Source organism: Carettochelys insculpta, chromosome 23 (genome assembly GCF_033958435.1).
Source record: "Carettochelys insculpta isolate YL-2023 chromosome 23, ASM3395843v1, whole genome shotgun sequence".
In the NCBI taxonomy this organism is placed as follows: Eukaryota; Metazoa; Chordata; order Testudines; family Carettochelyidae; genus Carettochelys; species Carettochelys insculpta.
The window spans coordinates 7,830,985-7,845,882 of record NC_134159.1 but is presented as its reverse complement, the minus strand read 5'-3'; the positions used below and the strand labels follow the sequence as shown (position 1 = coordinate 7,845,882).

At 51.5% G+C, this 14,898-nt stretch overlaps 1 protein-coding gene across 4 annotated transcripts in view; it reads left to right on the top strand.

Moving 5' to 3' along the window:
* The window catches only part of CASZ1 (castor zinc finger 1), a 265,607-nt gene that overhangs the window by 35,353 nt on the left and 215,356 nt on the right, over positions 1-14,898 (top strand). For all 4 annotated transcript variants that reach the window (XM_075018169.1, XM_075018165.1, XM_075018167.1 and 1 more), the window contains exon 2: positions 8,640-8,779. The gene's annotated coding sequence lies outside the window, so the exon portion shown is untranslated. The remainder of the gene's footprint in view (positions 1-8,639; positions 8,780-14,898) is intronic.

The window sequence follows — 14,898 nt, the reverse complement described above, 5'->3', positions numbered from 1 at the left end:
TCTCTGTTAGATTAACTCTTTGGAGTAGGGATTCTTATTCTGGCTTTACAATGCCTAACACAAGGGGGGCCTGTAGGCAATACCATCAGACATGTAACTAGCTACTACCAGATGGGTGGGCCTCTTAGTGTCATTTGTGGGAGTGTCCTTTGCACATGTGATCCGTTGCCCTGTTCTCCTGGTGACAGCTGGACACAGGAAGTAGAGTGCCCATAGACCGCAGCAGGGAGCTTAGTACGAATGCCGAGAGTTCAGCATGGCACATTCTCCCCAGCTGGGGTTTTCTATCATCTCTCTGTCGGGTGGATAATTAGTTGGGTTCAGTCCCTGAAGGAAATTCAGACGTTACCCCCATTGCCCCTTTTAATTGCTGTTCCTGAGAGCTGGCTTGGGCCTCATTTTCAAGCGCAAACTGGATCCAAACCAAGCCTGAGCCTCAGCTCTCAGCTGAGTCAACACTGCTGGCGCAGCTCCTAACCCTGGGGTTGGTACAGCGGTGGTTGTGGGCCCCACTCCTGCCAGCTGCTTGCCCTGGCTGTCCTGTGGGCTCTGTGGAGAGAGAGGCCATGCGACAGTCCAGCAGGAGGGGTACGCTAGCCTCTCTGACCGGAGGAGGAGAGACACCCCAAAGCCGATGCTTGTAGTCTGGTTCCAGTCCGCTTGGGGCCAGGTTGCCCGGCTCTGCTTTTCATACCCACCATGTCAGACTAATCCTGCTTACATCAGGGTAAGTGCAGAGCAGCCCCATGGAAACCCGTGACACTGCCCCAATGTGTCCGGTATACGTCCTCCTCACTCCAGCCTTCCCACGATAGCTGGTTGGCAAACCAGAGAGAGCACGTTTGGCTCAAAGGGCGAGAGTCTTGGGGCAAGGGCCTTCCTTTGTAATGTGTCCATACAGCACTGTGCCTCACTTCCTGATTTCAGTGCCCTCATCCTTCCTGTGGACACCGGACCAGGCGACAGCTCAGGAGACACTGGGAGGGGCAGAGGGGTGTGCAGGATGGAAATATTTATCCAGGCCTGGCCGCTTGTCAGCATCTGAAGTGGGACCTGATCCTTTTCAGGAATGCGGACAGAGGAGGAGTGAGGTTGTGAGGCACATGTATATGGGGCAGTGGCCCAGAGCGTAGAAAGAGTTACCCAATGGCAGCAGTTCTGCCACTGTGCTCTTTATTACTTTTCTATTGCTTCTTCTTGCTGTAATTGTTACAAAATGTGTTGGCTTTGGGAGGGGCCCAGAACTCCAGGCCCCAGTTGCATTTGCCCTGATTCAGAAAGTGGGTCATGTTGCTTGGTTTGGGAAGGAGATACTCATCTCGCATAGTGTAATATTTATTAGGAGATAGGGAAGGGAATGCACCCATGCTGTTGCATAGAAAATTGCTGGGAGGTGGGGGGACATGTGAGGGGAATGTGAAGTTCCCACATGCCCTATATCTGCTACTTTTGCGCTGAAATTTACTGCAACTCAGTTATCTGTTCACACTGTCTGTGGTTGGATAATGTGATGGGGTAAGAAGACTGGGGCAGCTAAAGAATACATAGCTGCTCAGGGAGTGCTCCCCTGCAGCTGCCCACCAACTAGGGAAGAGAAAGAATTCTCTCTCTGTATGCAGTCTGCACCCTGACCGTGGCGAAACTTTGGTTACCGCAGTGAGAGAGACACTGAGCATGAAATCTTGTCTCCACTGAAGTCAGTGGGAGCTTTGCTATTGTCTTCTGTGGGATCTGAATTTCATCCTCAAGTCTTTGTGCCCATTCAGTGGGATCTTCTAAAGGAGAGAGACTGGCACATCCTAGTGCTTGGAGCAGTAAAAGCCGTTCAGGATTCTAGCACCAAAAGGACCACATGTACAGTGACTTCCAGAAACATTTGCTGGACCAAATTCATCATTGGCCCAAGCCCACTGAAACCAATTGTGTTACACCAGGCGTGTGTGTGGACCGCTGCGACTCCTCCAACCTCATGGGAGCTCTGGTGGACAATGATAACTCCATTCAGGAATCCATCACCCTAAAGCCAAACTCCGCCATCTGGGCAGTACATGTCCTTTACTGCTTCCGTGGTCTCCTATTCTGTTTTCTGGCACTGTGCTGTGAGGCCATTGGAGGAAATGGGACAAGGGGAAGTCCCTCCGAAACAATTACTGGGTCTCACACTAATTGTTTTGCTGGAATCCACCTTTACACACAGAAAATCAGTCCAATCTGCAGAAGTAGTCCCCATTACTGGATGTGAAGACTCCATCCCTCTTCCAGGAGAAGGTGGTTCCTCCTGCTAAGAGGACTTGCCCCAGCAGAGAAGTGGCTGTTGGAATCCCTTGATGGAGCAGTGAATGAGGCCAGTAGCTTTCCTCTAGAGAAGCTCCAAACGGTTATAAGAATTTTCCCCCAGTTCTTGGGCAGCCTTCAGCAGCTGTTTGGGAGGATGCAACAATGCTATACAATCACTTTGCACCTGGACCCCAACTCCTACACCTTGAGAGAAGAACAGAAAGATTGGTAGTGTTTAGGGCCTTGAGTTTACAACTTTTTTGTTTAGTAGGCAGATAGAGTAGAACCATCTGACTTGCCTACAATATTTTTTGCACCCCAAGTGTCCCTTTGAGGACAGACCAAAGCAGAGTCTGCTAAGACTGTGACATCTATTGGTTAAGTGTAGTATGTTCTAGGCTTAGTGCAGAGGGAAGCTCACATGGAGGGTGCATTCCACTGCCAGCTGTTAAAAGGAAGCAGGTAGTCTTCAAGCCTCTTCTCACATGAGAGCCACTCATTTCATCTTGTAGGCTGCTGGTGGCTGGATGTCATGCGGGGCTATGGCTCTGTTACTCACGATGGGGAAAGGTTTGAAGGCTGCTGCCTCTAGCCTGTTGGAGCCTGAGCTCACCTGTACTAAGGGGTGTGTGTTTCTCTCTCTTTTTCCTTGATAGAGCAGTGTTCTCTTTCTACTGATCAGTTTGTCCAGGAAGATGCATGTGTAGAAGTGGTGGCTTCTTGCACCCACGGCAGGGAAGACAGCAAAGGCCTTGGTGTAAAAACTGGCATGCAGAGCTACCAGTTTTGGTTGGACGTATTTCTGGAGGGTTCATCACACACCAACTTTAATGAAAGATTAATCTTTAATTTCTGGAAACCCCAGGACTATCCTGGTGGGATGGCCACCAGTGTCATTAATGAATCCTCTCATGCTGGCACAGATTTCCTGTATTTACATCCCCACTCTTGCTGGGCTGCTGCTGCCTAGATGGAGAAGGTCTTGATTTCCTTTCCCTCCCTCTCTCTCAGTAAAGCCTGGTGACGTGTCCAAGTGGGGAGGTGAAACTGGCTTGTACCCGATGTACCTTATAGTCCCAGGACAAGTGACAATCTCGCCATACCTGATTCATGGCTGGGCAGGCAGGTCTGTCCTGCTTCTCTGCCCTCCCCACCACATGCAGACCATTGCAGCCCCATGAACTCACTGCTCTGTACAGCGCATCTCTCCTGCACAGACAGCGGTTTAACGCCGCAAAGCTCTTGAGTAACTTTACTGTGGGTGTATCTGTCAACTGAGAGGAAGAAACTCATCAAAGAGCCAGAATGACTACGGCCAACACTGCCGCAGCATGGGCCCGGTCCTGGGCTGGTTGCTCAGGGGGAGTCAGTAAGTGTGGCTGATCTTGCTGGTTTGGCTGGGCCTGCACGGCTGTTTGGTGGAAAGTCACCCATGAAATTATCAAAGAGAAGAGCACGCAGTTCCTTGGAGGGCTAGATCCTTAGTGGGCACAAATTGGCACAGCTCCAATGAAGTCGGGAGCCTCACTGATTTACACCAGTGGAGGCTTTGGCTCCAGATCTTTACGAATGAGTCTCCCCCTTTTTAAAGTCTTCTAGAAACTTCAGGGGTCTTCTGCAGCCTCATGATTGTCTCCTCAGGAGGTGGAGAGGTTAGTGCTTCCCCCAACCTGTAGAGCTCCCTTGAGGGAAGTCTATGTTCTTGTGGCAGTGAGGCGTGCGCAGCCCTGTGCTCAGCCTCTAGCAGGACACTCCCCTCTGAGTAGCGCCGCCTTGTTCATTAGCAGCTCCCAGCACCTGGTACCGCTCCCTGGGCCTGTGGACACTCACAGCAAGCTCCTGGTGGAGCCATCCAGGTGGGCTTTATTCAGAGGTGGACCAAAGGGTGACATGGACAAGCCATATCTGCTCACTTTTCAGTGTGGCCTGGTCCTGTGTCACACCAGGTGTTGTCTGAGCCCTGTGTCTGGTGCACTCATGCCTGTACTGGAAGCCTTGGTGATATGTCCCCTTGCCTGTGCTAGGTGGGACGCAGTAGCCTAGGCAGCACCTAAGTAGGGCAGACCCCTGGCAGCGCTGTGTGCAAATGAGCAGAGAGAGGATGCCCTTTTCTTCCATGGCCCTGACTGGCTTTACAAGCAGTCATTGAGCCACACAACCTGCTGGGAGGTGCCCTCATGTCTGCACCATGGCAAGAGGTGGCCCAGAGAGGTGGAAGTGACTTGGCCAAGGTCACAGAGAGAGGCCATTCGGAGCACAGGAGTCCTGAGCCCTCACTGATATCTTAACAGCAGGACCACTCTGCCTGCTGTTGAGCTGAACCTCTTGCCAGCAGGTGGAGATGGGCTGAGCCCATACCACAGGCCCCCTATCTGCTCTGGTCTCCATGGCAACCCTGGCCCTTCTGGGCAGCTCCATGAGGACTGGAAGCTTTCCCTGCTAGGAAGTCTGAGTCTGATCTGGAGGGCGACTGCCTGGATTGCACAGCTGGCATCTGTAGACCTGGTGTGTTGGACTCTGCCTAGCTGGCATTGCCTGGAGGAGGTTAAGCCTCACAGTGTGTCCCAAGAGCTTCAGTCTGGGTTGCCAGCTCTGGCTGGGCGGATCTGCCTGCAGGGGGCTCACCTTTGGGACCCGCTCAGTCCTGTTCTGTGTCTGACCAGGAGAAAGGTGCTCATTTCCCATGCACCCCTCACCTTCCCCCTGCCTCAGGGACCAGCTGTCCCGCCTTGCTTCCACTCTGAGTGCCAGCAGGGCCAGACCCATCAATCAGCTTCCTCCCTTGGCAGTGCAAAGCAGGCAGTTCTGTTGTCGCAAGCCAGGGCTCCCCACAGGGCAGCCCATTGCATTCTCCATGCCCAGCACGCCTCACGGGAACCCGGCGGTGATCAATCACAGTCCTGCAGACCCTACATGCCTTTCCCTGCTAAATGTCTATCAAGGGCCAGTCACCATCACTGTGGTAGGGATCCCAAAGTACTCTGGAATCTCGACTTCACTTCAGCCACTTCTGACATGCAGCCACTTCTGGGATGTGGCTAGGGGGCTGATTGCTTCTGTGGGTTCTCAGGCAAGGTGTGAGGGAGCCTGGCTCCATGCCCTGGAAGGGGAAGGGCTTCAGGAAGAAGGGGTGGGGTCAGGAGTATCCAGCCTTCAGAGTCTCATGGTGCAGCACTGTGGTGGCAATTTAAAGGGCCCACGGTGCCAGCCCTGGACCAGTTGTCCTCTTTGCAATCCCCCATTGGCAGGCCTGGGTGCGCCTTGGCAGCTGTTTAACAGTTGCCTGGAATAGCTGTTCCTGACAGGAAATGAAGAAGGGATAAAATATCCAGGTCCAGGGCTTTAGGACTACCTGAACTGGACTCTGGCAAGGCCAGTAGGGTTCAGCTCCCATCTGTTCCTGTTCAAAGTGCTATGGGATCTTGAATTGAGCTCTCAAGACCATGGAGTAATATGGGTGCAGCTGAGCTGAGTGGCCAGTCCCTTCAGGGGGTCGCATTAAAAGCCATCCCTATGGGATCAAGGTTCCCTCCATTTTTTTCCATCCATGGGCAGAATAAATTTTGTTATGTGCACTGAGGCATGTGCAGATGTGTACCACTAATGGAAACACGTGGTGTGGCTGCGAGAGGCGTGGGCGCTCTGCGTGGCACTTGAATCTCTGCTGGTCAGCTGCCTCAGCACTCAACTTTCAGGGAACCCCGCTTGGGTTGCTTGGTTTTCTTAGCTTTGATGTCACCTTTTGTTTTTCTCTTGGGGGTTCTCATGGGCACGTACTACGGTGCCTAGAAAGCATGCTGAGGCCACTTCAGCCTGACCCCAGGCCTCACACTCATTGAAACATGCTAATGTTTCCCTTTAAAAATGGCCTTCATAAAGTACAACAAAAAGGAAATAAAACCTCAGAGGAAACTGACTTCCCAAAAATTACACTAAACTAACACTTGGGGCCTGGCATGATTCCATCACACAGCCAGGAAGCTCCCAGTTAACCCTCAAGCTACCAAGGTGCTGTGAGGGACTGGAATCTCAGAGCAGGAGTGGAACACCAGGACTTGGGTGTTTCTGAATGTGCATCCCAGGATTGATTGCCCAATCTATGGTAGAGTTGCTGTGGTCATTTTCATGGCGTATTGGGCACCGGTAGTCCTGCTTAGTGGTGTGTTGCTTCCCGGGTATGTCTGGTACTCTGTGCATCCTTGTGCTGAGATCTGGGAAAACAGACCACACTTGTCCAGAGGAGTGACAGACTGGGTGTGCTCCTGGAAAAAAGGAACCCAGAGTTACCTCTTGGATATGGGCAAACCTGGACTCAGTTTTGCTGTGGAGATGTGAATTCAAATTCTAACACAAGAAGAGAAGGGAAAGTTTGGTCTCCTCCTAGTTCCCCTTGTGCACACTACCATGTGTCACGACTGAGTGTGACTGACAGCTTCTGCTCACTCTTGGCCTGGGCAGAGCAAGGATGCTGTAAGTTGCAACTAGAGTGCAGCAGTGGGTGTCTTTGGGGCAGAGCTCTGTGCAGTAGAGTTATGGAAGAGACAGCAGCTCCTGGGTGAGCTGTACTGGATGGAGGATGCCCTCTGGCACTGTACTCAGCTCAGCCCAGCACTTTCAGCAGCGCGTGTGTGAGGGATGCTTTCACTCATCAGTTTTCGTCAAAGAAAATAAACATGCTCCTGTACCTGTTGCTGTGAACAGCCAGGCATGACGCAGAGAGAGTGAGACTGAGGTCTGGCCCTCGTGTTGAAACTGCCGTGGGTCATGAGCCCAGCACTGCATGTTGCTTTTAACTCAGCACTTGGATGGGAATTTTCATGACTTTGGGTCATCCCAAAGAGGGGTCCCTGTGTCCTAGCTGTGAGCATCTCTGGTTTCAGGGGGCAGAGGGGTTGGAATGTTCTAAGTCTGAAAACATTTACAGGTTTGGAAGTTGAAATGCAAACAGGAAAAGCCCTTTTAAAAAATGAGTGTAGTGGATATTCAAAACAGGGATTACCATGGAAACACCACAATATTTGCTTAAATCGACACAAAGGTTGCTGGTTGCAGGGTTCTGACTTCTTTGGCTTCATTTTCTTTGGCCCAGCACCTATCACAAATTGATCTCAACAACCCCCCTTTGTTTTGCTGCTTTTATTTTTATCTCAAGGAAATGAAAGAAAAACTCCAGCCTAGAAATCCCACCTCCCAGATAAGCCTGATGCGCCGATCACATATTGTGGCAGGGACATTGTTGTTTTGTTTTGGTAGAGAAAGTAAAAGTGTATTAAATGTTTTTGTTCCCTCTAAAGAAGATGTGATTGGCTTCAATGCTTATGGTTCTGTCACATGAGGGGTGGAGGGCAAGAAATGTGGCAGAGGTGGAGTAATAGACCGAAGAGGAGCTAGCGTAGAGAAAGGGATGGCCTGGTGGTTAAGAGAGTGGACTGTGACTTGAGAGATCTGGTGTGTGTTCTAGGCTCTGCCACAGATCACGGTATGATCTTGGGTAGGTCATTTAATCTCTGTGTGCCTCAGTTCCCCTTCTGTGAACTGCAAATAAGGATACAGTTGTACATGCCAAAGTTATGACCTGACTGGTCAACTACACGCTTCATTAGGAACTGGAAGTCTGCTTTCTAGCAATAGCAGAACCACAACAAACTGGGCTGTGTTAAATGTAAACTTCTTGGGGAAAAAAGTGGGGTGTTTTTAAAAAAAAGACTTGAGAGGTAAGGTCAGTTTTTTTTTCTATGCTGATTTTGTTTAAATTAAGCTGCCAGAAAGCAGCATTTTCTTCCAGATAGTTAAGTTTCAAAGCTCTAGTAAGTCAATGTTCAGCTCTAAACTTTTGAAAGAACAGCCATGATGCTTTGCTCAGAGTTACACTCTGCATTCCCAAGGTAACTCAGAGGTTCTTCTGTACTATTTTTTTCCTATCTAGCTTGCAGGCTCCTTGGGGCTCTCTGTCATGGCAGGGATGTGTAGCACCTAGTAGAATAGAGCTGGGCTTCTGCAGTACAAGCGATACTGAAAGACCTGTAAGTTTAGGAGGGTGGCACTGTTACGTTATGGAGGCAGGAGATACTTTTGAGGAGGTCACAGGCAGACCCCTTCTCAGCAAGTGGCATGTTAGCAGGATCTGTATCTTAAATCTGGGGCATGGCACACAGCTGGTGATCCTGTAAAGAGTCTGTAACTTGACCTCCGATTGTCTCATTAGATGGCTGCACTGTGCCTCAGTGGGCCAGGTCTGATACCCCTCCCCTCAGCTGGGTTGTTGTGTCTGAGTGTTGGCTGGTATCCAGTCAGAGCTCTGGTTGGGTATGTGATATCCAGTGGCTGGGTAAATAATACTCCAATTTTTTTGTCTTTTCCAGGGCAAAGAGACTTCACAAAGGGAAGGGAACTCATCAGACTTGTGCCGTGTCCATCAGGGCCTCTGGGAAAAAGCTCCTGATTCCCATCCCAGCTGTGTAGGTTGGAATGGACATCAAGCCCACTGACTTGTGGATGCAAGGTACCAGCTTCCCTTCTGCAATCTATTCCTCTTGGTTTGAGCTGTGACCAGAATCTGGGTGGTCCTTGGATGATTTCCAAGTCTCTGCGGCTTTCGTTGGAGTCCCTGGGGTGTTCTGGGTGTGGACAGACTGTACTGAAGTTGAGCTGTCAGAGTGGTGGAGTCTGTGGGTCATAGATTCTCTGTGGTGGTGGTTTACAGGCAGGTCTGCAGTGTCCCCAGTGCTGACAGTGTGATGTGTCCCTGATGCAGGGTCTTATGGCACCACACACAGGGACTGATCATTTTGAACTGCTGCCGTAGCTGCCAGGGCTATGGCTGATTGGGTGGGGTGTCTCCTTGGAAGGGAGCTCCAGAAGATGGATGCCCTTGGTGGGGGACAGAATAGGGCAGGTTTGATTCCATGGTTCTTAGACATGGTTTAAATCAGCATCTGCTGACTTCCATCATCAGACCCTGAAACCTCCTTCTCGTGAGTGTCCAACATTGGCTGTTGGCATGGAGAGATGCCTATCTGGGCTGGAAGTGGCTCCTCTACCTGAAGAGTTGGGGTGTGAGGCCGTCTCCAGTGTAGCTGGAGACCCCAGCTTGGGTAGGCCTGTGTGGGGGCAGCTCCAGGGTCTGTAACTCCAGCACAAAGGCCGAGGGTCGCATGGGGTGTGAGGGTGGTAATCTGCTGGTTTAAACACCACTTTCGTCTCTTTGCTGCTGGCTCCAGATGCAGCCGCTCTGCTGTGGCCAGCCCTGCAGTGCTTCATGTGCTGCTGATGTTCCAGGGGCATGGTGGTCCATCACAGGGCCCATGGGATAGCCCCAGGGGTACATTGGGCAGTGCCAAGTGGTTCAGACAGAAGTGTCCTTCAAGCTCTTGCCTGAAACAGGAATGGTGCAGTGCGACCCAGGAGAGGACCTGCGCAGTAATACTTGTCTCTCTACTAATGGCCAGGGCTCAGTGGGGCGGCGGGGAGGGGAGAGAAAGGGGTGGCTAGCGCATTGAGCTTGCTGCTGACAGGAGGAGATGTGGACAGTGGCTACTCTCTGGGGAAGATTTTTGCCAGAGGTCACCTTCCTGAGTTGTTGACGCTCTCACGGCAGCATTGAGAGGGGAGACTACCAAAAACACCTGAATGATGCTCTGTATTGGAGGGGCTTAGTGGTTTTAGGCATCGTCCCTTCGCTGTGGTGACAGACCCCAGCCCATGTTCCCTGTAGGCCCCCATGGAATACCGCTGTGCCGGGATCCAGGGCCTCTGTGAGTCAGAGGAGGCCGTGTGACAGAAGAGCCAGGGGAGGGGCGGGTGCCACCTAAGAGCCAAAAGGACAGCGCTGATCTGACGCAGGACAAGAAAGGATGGTTTTGAGATTGAGACGCCAGCCTGGACCGTGGGAGGTGAGCGTACAAGCCTGAGCAGTGCTGCGGATCTCCTGCGTAGTGCGGAGTGGTATAAGGGAGGGGGAAGTTATTTATGTTTTCTGTGCCTCTTTCACTGGCATTACTATTTTTACATAGCAGTTGCAATTCTTCCCTCCCTCCCGGGGGTGCTGAATGTCAGGAGCGCAGCTGCTCTGGTGGTGATGAGCACCTGAGCTAGCCCTGTAAGGACCAGGATGCCGTGAATCAGGAGGTTGATGCATCGATGTTCTCTTCTTGCTTGGTGCCTCCCCACTGTTGTAGCACTAAAGCTTCCCCAGGTCCTGGCGTAGCTGGTTGGGAGTGGCTGCTTTTGAGTGGTTTAGCTAGAGGGAGCTCCAGGCTCTGTCCCTGGGGAGAAGGCTCCAAATGCTCCAGCACCCGGCGACAGCCATGGCAACCCCTTGAGCTCCAGAGGCAATAGGACTTGCCACTCAAAGGCCGTGTCTTCTGGGTGAGATTTGCAGGCTCTGCTGCCATCAGAACTAAAGGAGCAGAGCCAGGAGCGAAGGACTGGGGTAGGGGAGCCTTGTGGGCTTCCAAATCAGATGCAAATACTGGGACTTGATTGTGGCAGCTGACTCTCCAGCCACTCAACCTGGCAGCCGGCTCCACAAATGCACAAGTTCTTTGTGCCTCCAGCCTTGTGTGTTCCTGCTCCCGAATGGGAACTGAGTGCAGGCAGCTCAGTCGTCTCTGCTGTATAATGGGTGAATGGGCAGATCACATCTGTGAGGGTGAGAGCGAATTGGAAATGTTCATGTGGGACAATGGCAATACAGAGAATTAGCCTGTGTATCAACAGGCACAGCCAGTCTTGTGGGAGCTGTGTGTAGATTTAGGGGTCAAGGCGATTTGGAAGGCCCTGGTATCTGATGACAGCTACTTGGCATCACAGCCTGGTAAAAGATTTCCAGGTGCTTTTGAGAATTACCTTTCATGGTAAGTGGAGAGGAGTGAGGTTGACGCACATGTGAGCGCCTGGTAGCACAGGCCCACATGAGCTCCATCTTGCTATAGAGTCTCTCCTGCCATAACCCTAACCCTGCGGCATAGGACAGCTCATCGGAGGAAGCAACTTCCTCGACTCCAGGGCAAATTTTGCAGTGATAGGGACTTTCCCTCTGACCTCTTTCCCATGGCTCTGCTCAGAGAATGCCCATACTGCAGGGCTGGTGTGGGTGAAGGTGAGCACTGGCTGGTATGGTAGAAAAGTTCTCTGGCCCTTGGTCAGGTTCTTTCCTACCAGCCGCCTCTTCTGAGCTTTTGTCTTCTGCTGGACACGTTGCACATTGTCTTTCCAAGGGCTAGATCCAAAGCTCACCGAAGACAATACAAGTCTTTCCATCGACTCCAGTTGCTGTTGCATTGGTCCCCAAGGACATCCACGCCGGCTGGGCTGTCCCTCAGCAGTTTTCCATGATTTCCTCGGATGATTAAAGTCTCTGGAGTGAAGGAGGCTGCCTGTTAGCCTTTCAGAAATGTGGGCTTGTAATCCCTCTCACTCTAGACTGGAAACCCCCTTGCTCCAAGTCACAGCCCCCCCCAGCAAGTTTTAATCCTCCCATTTTCAAAGCAAGCCCATTTTATTTTGGACTACAGAAGCTGCTTGTTGATTCCCTGGCATGCATCCCTCAGCCCTGGACTGGTGGGTCTGTTTCAGTTTCTGTTCATGCTCAGGTTCAGGCTGTTCTCCCTAGAGCATAGGGAGAGTTGTGCTGCACAATGAGTGAATTTTGGGTTTTCAGCAATGGGGAATAAACAACACACAAGACGAATGGAAATGCCACACACACACACACCAAGCCCCAAGTGACACCTACATTTGGGGCTTAAGCCCAGTTGACAGCTTCCTTTACTGGGATGAGGGGACTTTCTCTGCCTGTTTGCCCTGACCCACCACAATGGAACTACTACAGCGCATCCCAGGGCCCCACTCCAGATTCTGACCCTGTCTGGCAAAATTATTATGGAAATTTACCAGCCTGGGTCTGAAATTGACTCTCCTACTTCTGCCTTTGGAGAAATGTGTGATGGGTGATTGACCACTTGAAACTAGATATACACATGACTTGCCTGGGCTCAGTGAAATTTTGCCAGTCTAGACAGTGCCCCCAGGTAAATGCTGTAATGTGTCTATTGACTCAAGTATACCACGTCTACCAATAACATGCTATAAAGCTCCCTACTGGGGCTATACGGCATGTGCTGTAATGTATTTACCTGGGTTGTAATTGCCAGGAGCCACCAGTAACAAGCTGTGACATACAGTTTTTACTAGTAACCTGCTGTAATGTACCCAGCGAAGCTGCAGTACCCCTGCTAATACTGGTAACCTATAAACACTTGGAGATCAGAGTACTCGTGCAGACCCGACCCTCAAGCTCAGTAGAAATTCACTGGGCAGAAAAAGCTTGGGGATGCAGGCCGGTTGGCATATCTGGGGAGTGAGAGGCATCCGTTTTCCCAGGGTGTGCCCTGATGTTGTCCCCTTCTGCCCCTCCTCAGTGCAAGCAAGTAAAACCTTGCATGTGTGTGCAAGGAGAAGCCACTGTGGCAATGGTTCTCCCAATCTAAAGTGCAAAGATGCCAGTTTGAGATCCACCTTGTCCTGTTTGCTGGTTCTCTTTGGGATTGCCCCCACCTTCTACCCATCCATAATACAGGGCGATGAGTGTATAACAGCCTAGAATGTGGTATGGGTAGAGTTACAGGAGTTGCTGTTCTGGGTCAGACTGTAGGTCTATCCTGCCCTGGTTTGGGTTTGCAGACCCCCTGACTCTTCTACAGCTTCTGAGTTGTTTCCGCTGGGTTTGCTCTGTCTTCTCGCATGTTGCTGCCATCGCCCCCAGCCTGAACCTGCAGAAAGCTGTGCCAATTCTCTGTCATGGTGATGTCACTAGGCAAGATGGTGAGGCACGGGAGACAGGCCAGAGTAGGGCCGGTGGAGCCTTCACAAAGCTAATTGATTTGGATCTTGGATGGCCCCCAAATAATTTGTCTGGGCACAGTGCCTCTCCCCCCAGAAGGAAGTGGTATGATTTCAGCATACCAACCTGGGGATCATACTAGGTGCCAGGTTAATCAGATTCACCAAGCCCTTTAAAGCAAGCTCTAATTGGATGAAAAATTTAGCCTGGCTCTTGGGTCTGGACAGGTCTGAGCCCAGGCTTTCTCCAGAGAAAGCAAGTCAAGCTTTGCTTGGGTGGGTGTTCTCATGCCTGGCCTGGCTGGACGCAACAGTGCTTGGACAGAACCCTTCCGGGGCGGCTAAGCAGTGGGAAGAGAGGATGTTAAAAGCCTGTCTGGGATAAGAGCAGGGTTGTCACATCCATCTGCTCAGGCCCTGACGAGCAGCAGATCCATATTGTTAACATATTGTCTGCCATATGGACTGGCTCAGCTCTCCAGGAACGCTTGGGAGACCTGACCTCTAGTGTGACAAGATGCGAGCATGAAGGACGGGTTGACAACAGCCCTTGGGTCTCAGAGTGTGAAACCATGTTTCAGCCACTTCCGCTGCCTCTCGCTGTGCTTGCATGTGCTCCCTCTCCGAGGGCTTTTCCCTCCCTCCCCTGCTTTCCGCATCCCTGGTCTGCACTAGATCAATGACCTTCACTCCTAACCAGACTGGACAGTTCTCACTCCCTCCCCCAGGCCTTCGATCAGATGTTTGGTTAGTGGCTGTGGAAGGCTGAATGGGGGGAACTCAAAGGAGGGGAAGGAAGACTGTGCTTTCAGCAGGCTCAATAGCTGTCCCTACCATATCTGGTCTGGAAGCAGGACTAGTGCCAAAACTGAGAGGTCCTGGACGTCCCCCGTTCCCAGTGATACTAGGATGGGGAGAGAGGTGTGTGACTGGTATCACTTGAGGATCTGGCCCTAATTGGGGCCCTAAGTGGCTGTGAAGTGTCCTGGGGGAAGGTGTGTGCTGATCCCAGGGAGGGGAGAAGAAACATCTACCTTCCAAGGGATTATAGAGTGAAACCCAGGATAAGCACAGATCAGCTCCCTTCTAGCCTGCCTGCTGTTCCAACCAGCCCATTGGCATCACACACACAGCCAGCTGGGTCGCTGGACTCTCGCCTGCCTAATGAGAAGCCCCCTGCCCTGTGGGGCAAAGGTTTCACTAGATGATCAGCCCAGGGTTTTGCAGGCAGTAAATAGATGGTCTCTTCTGGGTGGGTTGCAAGAGCTGCTCCTCCATCCCTGAGTGCAGAGAGCTTCTAGGCAGGAGCAGGTCTGCTAGAGCACAGTGGGGCATCAGTGTGCACACGCAGGCCCTTGCAGGGTCTCTGAGTCTGTGATTTTAGCCCTGCAGACCATGCCCCACCAACCTGAGTGAGCTGGTCTTAGTGTAATGACACCCACTGAGACCACAGTGCACAACTAACTCCAGTCGCCATGACTCCCCATCCTTCACCTTCCTGATTCTAGCCTGCACTCAGAGAGCTGGCGTGAAAGCCACAGCACAATTCCCATTGATTTTCGTGGGGCTTGTATTTCCCTCCCCAGTGCCCTTCGGAGAGCTGTATATACCCTGTTCAGGCACTTTATCTTCAACTGCAGAGTCTTTCCTGCCCACATACATGTAACCCTATGAACATTAATTGTGTGTTTGTGTGCACTCAGGGGCCCGTTGAGAGACTGCAAAATAAACAATAGTGATGAGTCCTAGTTTATTTATTTAAGCTTTAGTGATGTAACC